Source organism: Rhinolophus sinicus, chromosome 17, assembly GCF_057876585.1.
Source record: "Rhinolophus sinicus isolate RSI-liver-muscle chromosome 17, RSI-T2T, whole genome shotgun sequence".
NCBI lineage: Eukaryota > Metazoa > Chordata > Mammalia > Chiroptera > Rhinolophidae > Rhinolophus > Rhinolophus sinicus.
The window spans coordinates 5,572,258-5,586,591 of record NC_142517.1 but is presented as its reverse complement, the minus strand read 5'-3'; positions in this window follow the sequence as shown (position 1 = coordinate 5,586,591).

Here is a 14,334-nt window from a genome sequence, read left to right as displayed (position 1 = left end):
ACACACCACACACAGATACACATACACCACACCACATACACACACACACCACACACAGATAAACATACACCACACACCACTCATACCACAGAGCACACTCACCACACACCACACATATACATACACACATACCACCACACACAGATATACATATGCCACACACCATCATATACCACACACACAGATACAGGGACATACACACCACACATAGCTACACATACGCCATACACCATACACAAAGCACACACACATACCACCACATACCACACATACATATATACACACACACATACATACACACCACACACACATACACACACACTACTACCACATACCACATACCACAAAAACACACACACAGATTCACATACACCACACACCACACACCACATACACACACACACCACTACATACAGATATACATACACCACACACACCACCATACACCACACACACAACCACACAGATATACATGTACTACACACACGTGCACATACCACCATACACACACTACAACACACCACACAGAAACACCCCCCACAAACACACACCACACACCACCACGCACAACACATACCACATCACACAAACCAGATATATATATACCACATCCACCACACAAAGCACACATTATACACACAGTATACCACACCACCACACCATACACCACACCACATAAACCACACACACAGCATGCATACCACACATACACAGACACACACCACATCATACAAACCACACACTCTCCCCGACCCTGTTTTATCCCTGTGAATGGGAGGAATTATTGAATTTATTTGAGCCTATTAGGTTTCCACAGAAAAGAAGGGAAAACATGGAGGCCCACACTCTAACAGAAAGATCAGAACACAAGGTCTTATCATTATCAGTGTAACGAGAAACAGCTTTGATGGAGCACCTGGCATCTTCAAAGAACTTCACAAACATTTACTAATTAAGCCACCCCCACCTGCTGAGGTCGGTGGCAAATCCAAGATGGGACAACAACCCTGCCTCTCAGCTCCAGGTGGACATTTCTTGGGAAAGGAGGTCAAATTAGGTCAGAGGGCAGGACCCAGCTCTCCAGGTGCTAAATGGTTAAAGGAGGAAAAGAGGGTGGCAAGTGACATGAGGTCACCTCCAGGTGACATCCCACACTTACATGGCCATCATCTGCTGGCCTCTTGCCTGTCACCCAGGAGAGCCAAGCTGAATGGGCCTGGACGCAACAGGCAGTTGTGAGGGCGCGTAGGCCTGAACTTCCAGTGTCCGCAGGCCCCGGGCAGCAGCCGCCTCTGCTCCTTCTCCCTGTGCTGGCAAAGCTGCGTCTAGAGGGGCCCATGGAATTAGTTCATTCATTTCTCATTTACAGGAGTGATTCGTTATTACTGTATTAACAGACCTCACTCCCAGGCAAGAGCTTTCCAGAGCATCACACTGATGACTCTTTCTATGTCTGAGCAAAAGTCCACACAGTATACGAAGTCATCCTTGGAAAAGTGGGATTCTGCTAGAGGAGGATGGAAACGAGGAATTTTCTCTTATGTGAAAGAGCTTCGAAGACCTGCATTCCCAAGGTTTTGTCTGTTTCAGCAAGGTGGATTCTGGGCAGGATCTCTCCCCCACTCAAATCCCTGCTTGGTTCAGACACACTTCCTGTCTCAAAAGCAGTTATTTACAGCACGACTTCAGAAGTCCTGGTCCCCGGAACTGGAATGACATGCTAAGTTCATTGTGTCACCACAGCAAAGAACGTCACTTGGTGGAGGCATCTCTCTCTGATCCCGTCACTCCCTAGATCCGTACATCTGGAAAGAAGTTTAAAAGAGGAATTGTCCAACTCAAAGCCAAGGGCAGCACAAACTAGATTGGCCTCTTCACACATGGCCTGGGGTAGCTGCTTGTCTCAGGTCTCAATGATTTTTTCAGCACATAATATGAAGCATAAAGAAATACACTCACCTTTTTTTTTCAGGCAGTACGGAGAAGATAAAGAAATCAAGCCAAAAAGAAACACAGCAACAGAAGCAGTTAGGCACAGCATAGGGAACAATTTCAGAAGAGAGCACGAGAATTCCCAGAACTTCGTTCTGAGCCCTTCACTGGAAACCTTGTCCATTATCATTTTTTTTTAACCGAAGAATTGTAAACTGAAACCATTTTCTAAATGTGGCTGTGGACATTTTCAGGACTAGGCATGAACTCAGGACAGATGTGTCATTCAAGGACACAGTTTAATCAGGAGAAGTGTATTTAGGTCAAAGTGATTTGAAATGCTAGATTGTGTGGACTCAGATGGACCCTTAAGTGGCACCATGCATATTGACACAACCAGGTCAACTTCCTCGTTCTTGTTAGAAGGTGTGCATTCCTAATCAGTGGCAGTTGGTTATAGGACCAAGAGTTCAAATTCTCCCTCTACCATTCACTCGCTGAATGACCTCAGGCTGATTAACCCCTTCTGGATTTGGTCCCACCTCTCCCATAGGCTGTTGTAAAGATTAAATGAGATGTTGCTTGCAAAACTCTAGCTCAAAGCAGGCACCTTTGCCACTAGATTTTTTCCCCCCATAATAAATTTTAAGCAACTTAGAAAAATCAAATCATGGCAAACCAATTCTAAAGTTTATATGAAGAGGCAAAAGACTCAGAATAGTCAACACAATATTGGAGAAGAACGAAGTTGGAAGGCTGACATTATGTGACTTCAAGATTTACTGTAAATCTACAGTAATCACAACAGAGTGGTATTGGTGAAAGAATAGACAAATAGATCAATAGAACAGAATAGAAAACCCAGAAATAAACCTACATAATATAATCGACTCATCTTTGACAAAGGAACGAAAGCAATATAATGGAACAAAGATGGTCTTTTCAACAAATGGTGCTGGAACAACTCGACATCCACATCCCAAAAAAAGGAAAGAAAGAAAAGAAAAAAAAAGAATCTAGACACAGATCTTCCACCCTTCACAAAAATTAACTCAAGATAAATTTAGATATAAAATGCAAAACTATGAAATTCCTAGATGATAACATCGGAGAAAACGTAGACGACCTTGAGTATAGCAATAACTTTTTTAGATACAACACTAACGGTATGCTTCATGAACAAATAATTGCTAAGCTAGACTTCATTAAAATTGAAAACTTCTGTTATGTCAAGAGATAATGTCAAGAAAATGAGAAGACAAGCCACAGACTGGGAGAAAATATTTATAAAAGAAATATCTGATAAAGGGCTGTTACCTAAAATATACAAAGAACTCAAAAAACCTCAATAAGAAAACAAACAACCTGATTTTTAAAATGGTCCAAAGACGTTAACAGACACGTTACCAAAAAATATATACAGATGGCAAATAAGCATATGTGTATGAAAAGATGCTCCACATCATTCGTCATGAGGGAAACAAAAATTAAAACAACAATGAGATACCAACACACACCTCTTAGGACGGCCAAAATCCAGAGCTCTGACAACACCAAATGCTGGTGAGGACGTGGAGCAACAGGAACTCCCAGTCATTGCTGGTGGGATGCACAACAGTGCAGCTGCTTGGGAAGCCAGTCTGGCAGTTTCTTACAAAACTTTACATATTCTTGCCATATGATCCAGCAATCACACTCCTTGGTATTTACCCAAAGGAACTGAAAACCAAATCCACACAAAAACCTGCACACAGATGTTGATAGCAGCTCTATTCATAGCTGCCAAAACGTGGAAGCAACCAAGATGTCCCTCAGAAGGTGATGGATAAAGAAACTGTGGTCCATCCAGACGATGGAATATTAGTCATCGCTAAAAAGAGGTGAGCTGTTAAGCCATGCAAAGACATAGAGGAGCCTTAACTATATATTACTAAGTGAAAGAAACCTATCTGAAAGACTTCATACTATGTGATTCCAATTATATGACATTCTGGAAAAGGCAAAACCTGGAGACAGGAAAACGATCAATGGTTGCCATGGGTTTCGGGGGAAGGATGGATAGGCAGATCAGAGGATGTTTAGGGCAGTGAAAACACTCTGTGAACTGTAGTGGTGGATACATGTCATACATCTGCCCAAACCCGCAGAATGTACAACACCAAGACTGGACCCTCATGGAAACTGTGGGCTCTGGGTTATGACGACGCCTCACTGTAGGTCCATCAGTTGTAACAGATGCCTCACCTGGTGCGGATGCTGATGGCGGGGGAGGCTGTGCGTGCGTGGGGGTGGGGGGTGTGTATGGGAAACCTCTGTGCCCTCGGCTCAGTTTTGCTGTGAACCTAAAACAGCTCTAAAAAGGTAAAGTCTCAGAAAAAAAAATCAAATGATGGTTTGGTTATTTTATTTACTGAAGCTAATCAAAGACATGCCTGTGAGGTTATTGAAATTTATATTTTTTTCTAGATCTTTTTGCTAGAAATAAAGATTGATGAAAGAAAGGGGGGTGATGAGGGAGGGTGGAAAGGAGAGCAAGGGATGAGGAGGTGGGAAGGAATGGAGATAAAAGATCCTGTGTTAATCAAACATGACTCCTTAAAATAGAACTACCCTATCTCATTCTCACCTGTTCTTTTGTAAATCAGAGGAACAAAGGCTTTCCCTGCTTTCTGCTTCCTTGACGCAGGTGCGCACAGGCGCTCCCGTCTGCGCAGGCCCTGGCCTGTTGCACTCATTTATGAAACAGTAGACTGAAAAAATACCGTTGGAATTAGAAATACGTAAAAACATCTGAAAAGGAAAAAAAAAAAAAAACAATAAAAAAAGAAAGGCATATACAGAGTAAGAGCTGGCTCCGCAAATATTGATGGAATGAATGAATTCTAGCTCCTAGCGACACCTTTGAGCAGAATACGTTATACTTTTCTGAAGGGTTGGCTGTAAAACCCCATTTTAACTTTTTGTGTTAGTGTTGTCATTGCACAGACTAGAACAGCCATTTGTTGTCACCTGTTTTACAGGATTGAGAGTGTGTTTTTCAGACCAGGTGCATCACGCATATCTGCTAAAAAGGTATACTCCAGGCCTTTCCAAATGCCCAAAGCTGGGAATTCTGAAGAGAATTAACTTCTTTGGGGGAGAGGAGGAGAAATGCCTGGCTTCTAGAGAGGGGAGCAAGTGAGAACTGACATGGGTTCCAAAGCCACGTTGACACTTAAGGTAGAGGAGAGCATGGACGGAGGTTTCAAGGTGGGAGAGGTGGGGGCGCCAGGGCACTCATTCCTGTATCTTTCAAAGGGAAGGCCTGTGAGACACTGTTGAAGAGGCAACAGATCTATTATTTGAACTGACACAGTCAACCATTGAGAAACCAAAATAGTGGTGTTGTAGTTATACTGACAAGAGGGAAGAAGAGATGAGCATCTTGTTTCTTGTGGCAGAAAGTCTACAGACAAGCCAAGGTTGGGCATGTTTTCAAGTGGTGTGCATATGTGACTTAGCAGCCTGGCAGGGGTCACCATGTGGACTGAAAACAGAAGGAGTTAAACATCCCATTTAAAACGGCATTTGCGTGGAGCTAGACTGAGACGGAGTGGGGAGGGCTGGACACTCTTGCTTTCCATGATAAAACCCTTGTGCACTGTTTGACTCCCCCCGCCCCCCGCCCGGCCATGTCTTACTCACAAAAGAACGCTACAATTCCTATTTGAAGAGCTCTTAGGCCTCCTCCTTGCGGGTTAGTCATCCTCTCGGGTTGACAGGCCCATGACGATACATCTCAGAAAGCTCCCGTGGGAGGCCCCGAACAAGGCTACACCTCGTCCGCCACCACGGAGCGTGGTGACATGAATAAATAATGAAAGAGGAATCTGTCTGATAACACCTATTACTCATGTAAAAAGTCAACGCTGGCCATTTGACGAACACAAGAATATGCCCACCTTGCCCAGGGCCACCAACCCAACCAGGTCAGAAGGCAAACTGGGTGTCTGAGGGTTACACAGTCACTCCGCCTCCTCCTGCACCCCTTCCAATTTTTTTAATCTATGCTAATTTTTTTAAATAAATTAAAATATTGAGAGAAACATCATACACAAATCACTTCCAAAAATGTCCTTGGTTGCTGCTGTCACCCAGCCCTCCCCAAGCTGGCCCAATGACCATGTCACTTTAGACCACCCAGCAGTCCGCTCCAAAAGCAGACTCCCCAAACTGTAGAACCATCCAGCAAATCTCAGTCCTTTCAAGACTGAAAGCAATGTTTTCAATGGCAAAGCCTGAGACAAACAAAAACCCAAACCAGATTCTGGATGTTCTCCAAGCTCAAAGAGGCTTCGTCAAAGCAAATCAAAGCTACTCCCCAGTGGTCAGCTCATTATGTTTCATCATCAATTGTACTTATCACATCCTTAGTTGGTAAGTCCCTTGAAGGAAAAGGGTGCAGAAAGAATGCTTTTGTGTTTTGCAGATGGATTTCAAAGCAGGGTTTGAGGTCACCTGCAGAGATGCTCCAGGCAGAAATTATAAGCAAAAAACGAAATGTATTCGTTTGATTTCATAAAATTGGTCAGAGCCACTAGATGCAGGCTTGCCACTGAAATTAAAGCATGGCCCAGGTGCCTGTGTGCATATCACATTGTTTTCCTTTGGGGTCAAGCGAGCTGGCGACGATGCTGGTCGGGGCCTGCTTTGACTCCCCTGCAGGTGCCACTACACAGTGCTACCTGGGTTGAGACCAGAGGAGGCCTGTCAAGTTTACCTGCTACTAGAAATAAATGCTCACGTTGCTGTCGACAGCCCTGGAAAGGGAATCCCTTGACTTCTCTGGGTTTCACTTTCATTGGCCAGTCCTTCACTGTGGTGTAGAGATTTGGGGTCTTTGGGTGGCATTTACCCCAATCGAGGTAAACATTCATGTGGTGAAGCTGATAAATTCAGGGTCAGTGAGTGCCCATAAGATCCACAGTGCCAAGCCCTATATCTTCTCTGGGGAGAGCAAGTGAGAAGACCTAGTACGGGTGGATCATGGTGAGACTCATAGTAAAACAGGTGCTATTATTATCAGTGAGACCTGCAGTGAGCCGGGTTGCTTTTGCTGGCACCCCAACGCCAGCCATGGCATGGTGTCTGATTCAAAGACTAAACAACCCAGCAGGCAAAGAATAAAACAAAAAACAAATAAAGGCTCTCACAAAAGCCAAAGAAAGATTCCATCACAGCACAGTAAAACTTCCTACCTTGTTTCTCTATCTTCTGTCTGGGTCTCACACTTGAGTCCTTTGAGATTCTCACTCTCTCTTGTCCCCAGACAAACTCTGTCCCCCCTCTCCCCCAGGACACGCTCATTGCTTTCCTTCTGCCTTGTGTATGCAAGGTTTGAGCAGTTTTCAAACCTTGCCGTTTAAGATCCCACCAAGGGCCAGCCCGGTGGCTCAGGTGGTTGGAGCGCCGTGCTCCTAACGCCGAGGTCACCAGTTCGATTCCCAAATGGGCCAGTGAACTGCACCCTCTACAGCTAAGATTGTGAACAGTAGCTCTCCCTGGAGCTGGGCTGCCGTGAGCAGCCGACATCGGTGTGAGCTGCAGCAGGCTGCCACGGGCTGCTGAGTGCTGCCGCGGGCTACCGTGTGCTGCCATGAGTGGCCGGTGGCCAGTGTGAGCAGCCAGCAGCCAGCTTGAGAGGCCGGCAGGCAGCATGGGCTGCTGTGTGCTGCCATGAGCGGCCGGTGGCCAGCGTGAGCAGCCGGAAGATGGCGAGAGCTGCCATGAGCTGCTGTGAGCGGCTGACTGACGACTGGCGACCAACTGCCTCAGCCGGGGGAGCGCAAGGCTCACAATACCAGCACGGGCCAGGGAGCTGTGTCCTACACAACTAGACTGAGAAACAACGGCTTGAACCAGGGTGGGGGGAGGCGAAAGAAAGGGGGTGGGGAAGAAAATCCCACCGTTTTCTTCCTTTCCCTTACCCCATACCGAAAGATTAAGACCAAGCTGGAATTACAGAATGAGGGATCCTGGGTGGGGGCTGGGAAAGCGTGTTTAGGGGTACTGGTGCATTTACTATGTGCTCCCGGAAACACTACGGATACTGTGTTGGTCACCTACTATGTGTTGGACATGGTCTTAAATTCCTGAATTTAACAGGTGTCCAAACTGGGGTTTTCTTAAGTGTGTTCTGAGGACACTGTCCCAGGGAGACGTTCCTTGATAAGAGCAGTTGATGATTAAATGCATTTGGAAAATGTGGCCTCCCTTATTTGTCTCCTGGAGACTCCCAATGCACATTACGTTTCTGATAATTCCTACAGTAAAATGTGCGTGTTTATCATTGGTTAACCCAGTGTGTCCCTAACTTATTTGATCATTAAACTTACTTGCCCATGGAAAAGAAGGAGCTAATGGCAGCAGCGCACCGGAACTACACAGATCTGGAAAGTGGAAGTCACCTGAGCACACGGTTCTGTTGTTTGCAGGTCGCAGAGAACTTGATGGATGCCTACTCTGATTTACCGGGGTGTCCGTGGTGTTATCGACATGGGCTTGAGTATTCTTGATAGAGAGGTTCTGTTCCCCAGGCAAAGGGGATGAGTAAAGATGAGCCAACAGGACAATTCAGAGATGGCTTAAAAACGAGAGAAACTGCTCGTACCCAGTAGTCCTGGTGGGCGGAGCCCTGAGAATGCCTTGTGGAAGGCAAACGGAGCGAGTTTCTTAGAGACCAGACATCAGACCCCGCAGCTAACACTGGCTCACACGTGGCATAAGTGATGTAATTCGGAGCAACACGCCGAAGCCCTCCATTTAAGCTTGCTCTAGATTGGCTGATAACTAGGAAAAGAAAAATCGGTAAATCATCTGGGTGCTACTGGATGGGATTGACTTTCCAAAATGGTTTTATGACTTTTCAGAAGCCCCCCAGATCTTTCTGTTTCCTTTCTCATACTCCCCTTCTCCACCCCACCCCCACCCCCACCCTCACCATCATGGTTTCTTCACAGCTCCTTCCAAACATGACCCACAAGCCCCAGCAGAGGAGCAGCAAGCCTGACCTGCCTGAGGAAAGGAGTCCGCTCCAGCCCAGAGCCAGCCCCTGACTTCTGGCATCAGGGCTGCTATTTTGAAGGGCTGCTTTGAGATGTGTGGCTCTAGGCATTGTGTTATTTTACTGTTTGCTTTTTTGGAACTTCTTAAAACAAACCTCAAAGAAGAGAAAACTCCTGTCTGAAACTAATTCCTTTTAGAATCCAAGAAATGACTCACAGAGTCTGTTTTGGCATTTATGCTCCCTGTTGAGTTAATATGATTAGACTCATAAATTCTATTTTTGAAATGTAGACTTTGTACCCTGAATATTCTTCCAGAACAAAAATAACTGGGGGGAAAAATGACACCGGTGTTTTCATATTTGGTATTATCAAAATACGTGCTATTTGCCCTCTTACTCTTGTCTTTCATCGTCTGTTTTTCTATCAGATTAATGAGATTGGGCAAATTCTTCAGTAAAGTTGCGTAATACTCTTGAGAATTAATCTTGTCCATATATAAGATAATAATATGAAAAGTTCTGTTGTCACCAAATGTCCATCGACAGATGAATGGATAAGCTAAATGTGGTCTGTACACTCAATGGAATATTATCCAGCATTCAAAAAGGAGTGAACTTCTGACACCGGCTACAACGTGGATGAACCTGGAGGACAGTATGCTGAGGGAAACAAGCCAGACACAGAGGGACACACACTGTACGACTCCTCTCATGTGAGGTCCCTAGAGTAGGCAGATTCATAGAGACAGGAAGTAGAACGGTGGGTGCCAGAGACTTGCGTATGGGAAATGAGAAAGTTCTGGAGATGCACGTGGTCGTCACTGCACAACAATGTGATGTCCTTACTGTCACCAAACTGTACTGGTTACAACGGTCAGTTTCATGTTGTGTGTGTTTTACCACACACACACACACACACACACACACACACACACACACACACACAGTTGTTTTCCCTGGGAGCAGACGTGGAGCAATGCTGAGGCCCGAGGCTTCCCCCTGCTTGTTTTTGATCTTACCAACTCTATTCCATATGGCCAGACCTAAATCCTGCTTCATCCAGGACCGGCCTGTTCCAACTGAGCTGGGTGCTTTTCTTATAGGATCTGATGGACGGTCTTAGCAGGGGGCAGGTGCAGCCTTCCTTCCTGGGGAAAACCTCCCAACTGTAGACATTTGATGGCTCCCGAGATTTGTTTTAAGTCACCGTAGTCGTTACATAAGTTAACACGCAAACCCTTTGTTCTTGTGTAATAAACAGCCAGCCACAGTGTGTTCAAAGACACATGGCCCTCGTTTGGTCATAAAATTAACCCTAATCTAAAGACGCCTCTGCTTCATTTTCAACCGTGCGGCAAGCCTGTTCTTAGGCATTTTGTTTGTTAGGTCATTTTTGATAACTCCTATCAAGTAATGTTGCGCATAATAAAGATTTCGTGTGTGCCTGTGAGAACAACGAACTGTCCGAACCACAAGCCTCAAAAGAAGTATCCTGCTGTTGGAGGCTAAAATAAAAAGTAAAGATCTTATTCTGGCCACGAGAAAAAAGGTGTTTTGAGAACTTCATTTTTGAAAGAGTCTCTGGCATGACTAAAGATGTAATAAACATACATAGCCTATGTATTTTTTTTCCTGGTTTTATTTTTTTTAATTTGTATTAAATTTATTGGGGTGACGTTGGTTAGTAAAATTATATAGGTTACAAGTGTACACTTCTATAATCTATCATCTACATATTGCACTGTGTGTTCACCACCCAGAGTCAGCTCTCCTCCCGTCACCATATATTTGACCCCCTTTACCCGCTTCGACCACCGCCTCCCCCCTTGGTAACCACTAAACTGTTGTCTGTGTCTATGGTGTCTGCGAGTTTTTGTTTGTTTGTTGCTTTCAGCTTTATATCCCACATATGAGTAAGAATAACACAAAAAAAGAAAACCACAGACCAATATCTCTGATGAATACAGATGCAAAAAATCCTAAACAAAATACTAGCAAATTGAACACAATACATTAAAATGATTATACATCACAATCAAGTGGGTTCATTCCAGGGGCTCAAAGATGATTCAACATCTGCAAATCGATCAACGTGATACACCACAGAAACACAATAAAGGAAGAAAGTCACATGATCATCTCAATAGATGCACATCCTGTGTCATTCTCATGCTTTCCTTTTAAGGCATGTCACACATTTCAGCATTACATGGTAAAAGGTATATACGGCCGGGGGAGTGACCAGTCATGACATTCCAAAAATAATCCTTGTAAACACATTATAACCGTTTTAACTAGATTTGTCCTGAACCTCTTATTCCTTGCACTGAAACAGCTGCCTTTCTCTCTTTACGATGCACCTGGATGGATTTGGAAAAGTAAGGATTGTGGAGGACCGCTTGGATCAAACAGAGACTAAATTGTCCGATGAACTTTACAAGTCAAAAGTCTGCCATGTATTTTTCATATACAGGCCATTCTCAACCTTTTTTTTTCAGCATCCCAAAGAGCATCATGGGAGGGGTGAAGATGGTCTCCACATGAGCTCCAAGGGCAGTGTCTGTTCTCACCCAGAGCCCTGAACCACCTAGGATGCCAGGGGAGGAATCGCCTGATTCAACAGCAAGGCCAGCTTCCTGTCACCTGACACACTGCTGACAGAGGCGCGTAACTTCCCTGGTGTTCCCTCCACTCACCTTAAACATTTAAGACATAATCAACACACCACTTACAGCTCACTGTATTCTTAACAAAGGAAGCACAGCCAGGCCACCCTTCCAACCGTTCTGTTTTCCTCTACGGTTTTGTTAGACCAGACCTTCTCAACTGGTGTTGAGTTTCCCGCCAAGGGACACTGCAGTGTCTGGAGATATTTGGGTTGGCACAGATGGGGCGGGGTGCAACTGGCATCTACTGCGGAGGGGCAGGGATGCTTCCAATGTTTCTCAGTTCACAGGACGGTCCCCAACTACAGATAATTACCCCACACAAAATGCCAATGGACGGATAAGAAGGAAGAGTGCCCAAGGGCGATTACTAGGGAGGATTCTGTTCCAGATAAAATGACCCCTAAGAAAGCTGGCGCAGCTCCTTTCAAAATGGAATGCCTCCCTCCTTTGTTACACATTGGAAAGCAAGTGAGTTTCTATTTGACTTGATGGGGTGGGTTTGCCATCTGTTTGGCCAGCTTTCTGGAAGAGGCCCGATACATCCCTGGACAACTAAGTGTGGCTTGCTGTATATCAGGAGAAGTCCCCAAGTGGCCAGAGCCATCCACACAACAGACAGAGTTCCCAGAAGCTGAACACACCCAGCTGGGTCTTTCCCGCGGGGAGTGACTGGATGCAAGGCACAGGCACTTCCTGGCATGGTGGGTTTTCACTTTGGGACTTTTCCCCCCTTTTATACATGGCCATACGAGCACCGAAATTCAAAGCAGGGGATTGTCAAATAGTTTTAAATCAATATGTCAGCAATGTCATCACACAATACAGTTGCTGTGGGCTGAATTGTGTCCGCCTCAAATTCATATGCTGACGCCCTGAACCCCTGTACCTCAGAATGTGATTTATTTGGAGATAGGGTCTTTACAGAGGTAATTAAGATAAAATCAGGGCATCAGGGAGGGCTGTAACCTCATCTGACTGGTGTTCTTCTAAGAAGAGGAGATCAGGACACAGGCACGTACAGAGGGATGGCCATGTGACAACAAGGAGAGACCTTGTCTTTGGACTTCCAGTCTCTAGAACTGTAAGAAAAGACATTTCTGTAGTTTAAGCGGCCCCGCCTGTGGGACTTTGTTACTGCAGCCCTAGCAACTAATACAATAGTCTGAGAGCTTCTCTCACGTGTGACCTGCCACCCAGAGTCACCGCCTCATTTAGGGACACACTCTGAGGAACAGGCTTGTCTCTGATCACTGTCAGGGATGGGGGCCTCATTACTTCACAAGGCAATTGTTTAGAAGGATGTATCAGTTGCTTCTTGCTGCTGTAACAAATGGCCACAAACTTTTGAGTTAAAAAACAACAACAACTTATTATCTAACAGTTCTAGAGGCCAGCAGTCGAAAGTCAGTTTCACTGGGTCGTGCTGTGTCCCGGGGCTGCAGGGAAAATCTGGTTCCGAGCCTTTTCAAGCCTCTAAAACTGCACTCCTTGTGTTCCTTGGGCTGTGGTCTCTCCCTCCATCTTCTCAGCCAGCAGTGGAGCACTTGCTCCTGTCATCACGTCACCTTCTTCTCTGTGTCCGTGTCAAATCTCCCTCTGTCTACCTTTTATAACACTTGTGGCAGCATTTCGAGCCCCCGTGGCTGATCCAGGATGACATCTCACCCCAAGATTCTAAACGTAATCACATTTACCAAGTCCCTTTTCATAGAATGTAACATCACTGGTAACTTCTTCCAGAGACTAGGACATCTTGCGGGGGGGCGGGGGACATTATTATTCAGCCCTCCACGGGCCTAACGCAGAGTTCTGTGCCAGGCCATTTTACTGGCCACCTGCCAGCCTGGAGGCCATGCCCCATCAGGGATGGCCACAGTGGGAACTGTACCCAATACAACCAACTTGGCAATGTGCGGATTAGGAGGAGCGCCAAGGGAGATTTGGGTGCTGCAGACCCTCCGTGGGGCCATGCTTGCAAAGCCTGCCCAGAATACGTTCCCAGGGATATTTACGGTTTTAAACATAGCTTTGGATTAAAGAAGCAAAGGTCAAATGACAAGGGCAGTGCTAGGGACAGATGAGCCTTTCACTTTGAGCCAACAGTCACCCGTTCTATTGAAGGAGAGAAACAAGCAGTGTTTAGGCAGACGGAGACTTGAAACACTGTAAAAGGGGCCCCGAGATCCCACATCCCCAAGACCAGATCTCATTCTCCCCTCTGAGGTTGTGCAATATATTGCTTATGGGAAGTGAGGTCACCCACTTCTCTGTCATTTTAGCCAAAGCATAGCAGGGAGCAATTTACAAAGTGTTAGCGGTGGTTTGGCTCCACTCATTTTCTTCCCCCAACCCAGCAGTTGTTTTTTTTTCTTCCCCTAAAAGCATGCTTTTAAAGACCTGGCCCCCAAACAGTTACAGGGAACTTGAATACTAACAAACACATCATTAAACATATACGACTTCCTTCCAGTACATTCTGTCCAGATGCAGAGGACAGTTAAGGCATTTATTTTCAGACCACCTTCATTATTGTTCCCACCCCTCATTTTATTAAATTGCCTTCAAGCAAAAAAAAAAAAAAAGTCATAAAGATCTAAGTTGCTGCTTCTCCTTTTTCTTTTTCCAATTAAATGAATCTAAATGGGCAATAGCTGGTTCCAGAAAACGACCAAAGACATTTCCTCATTT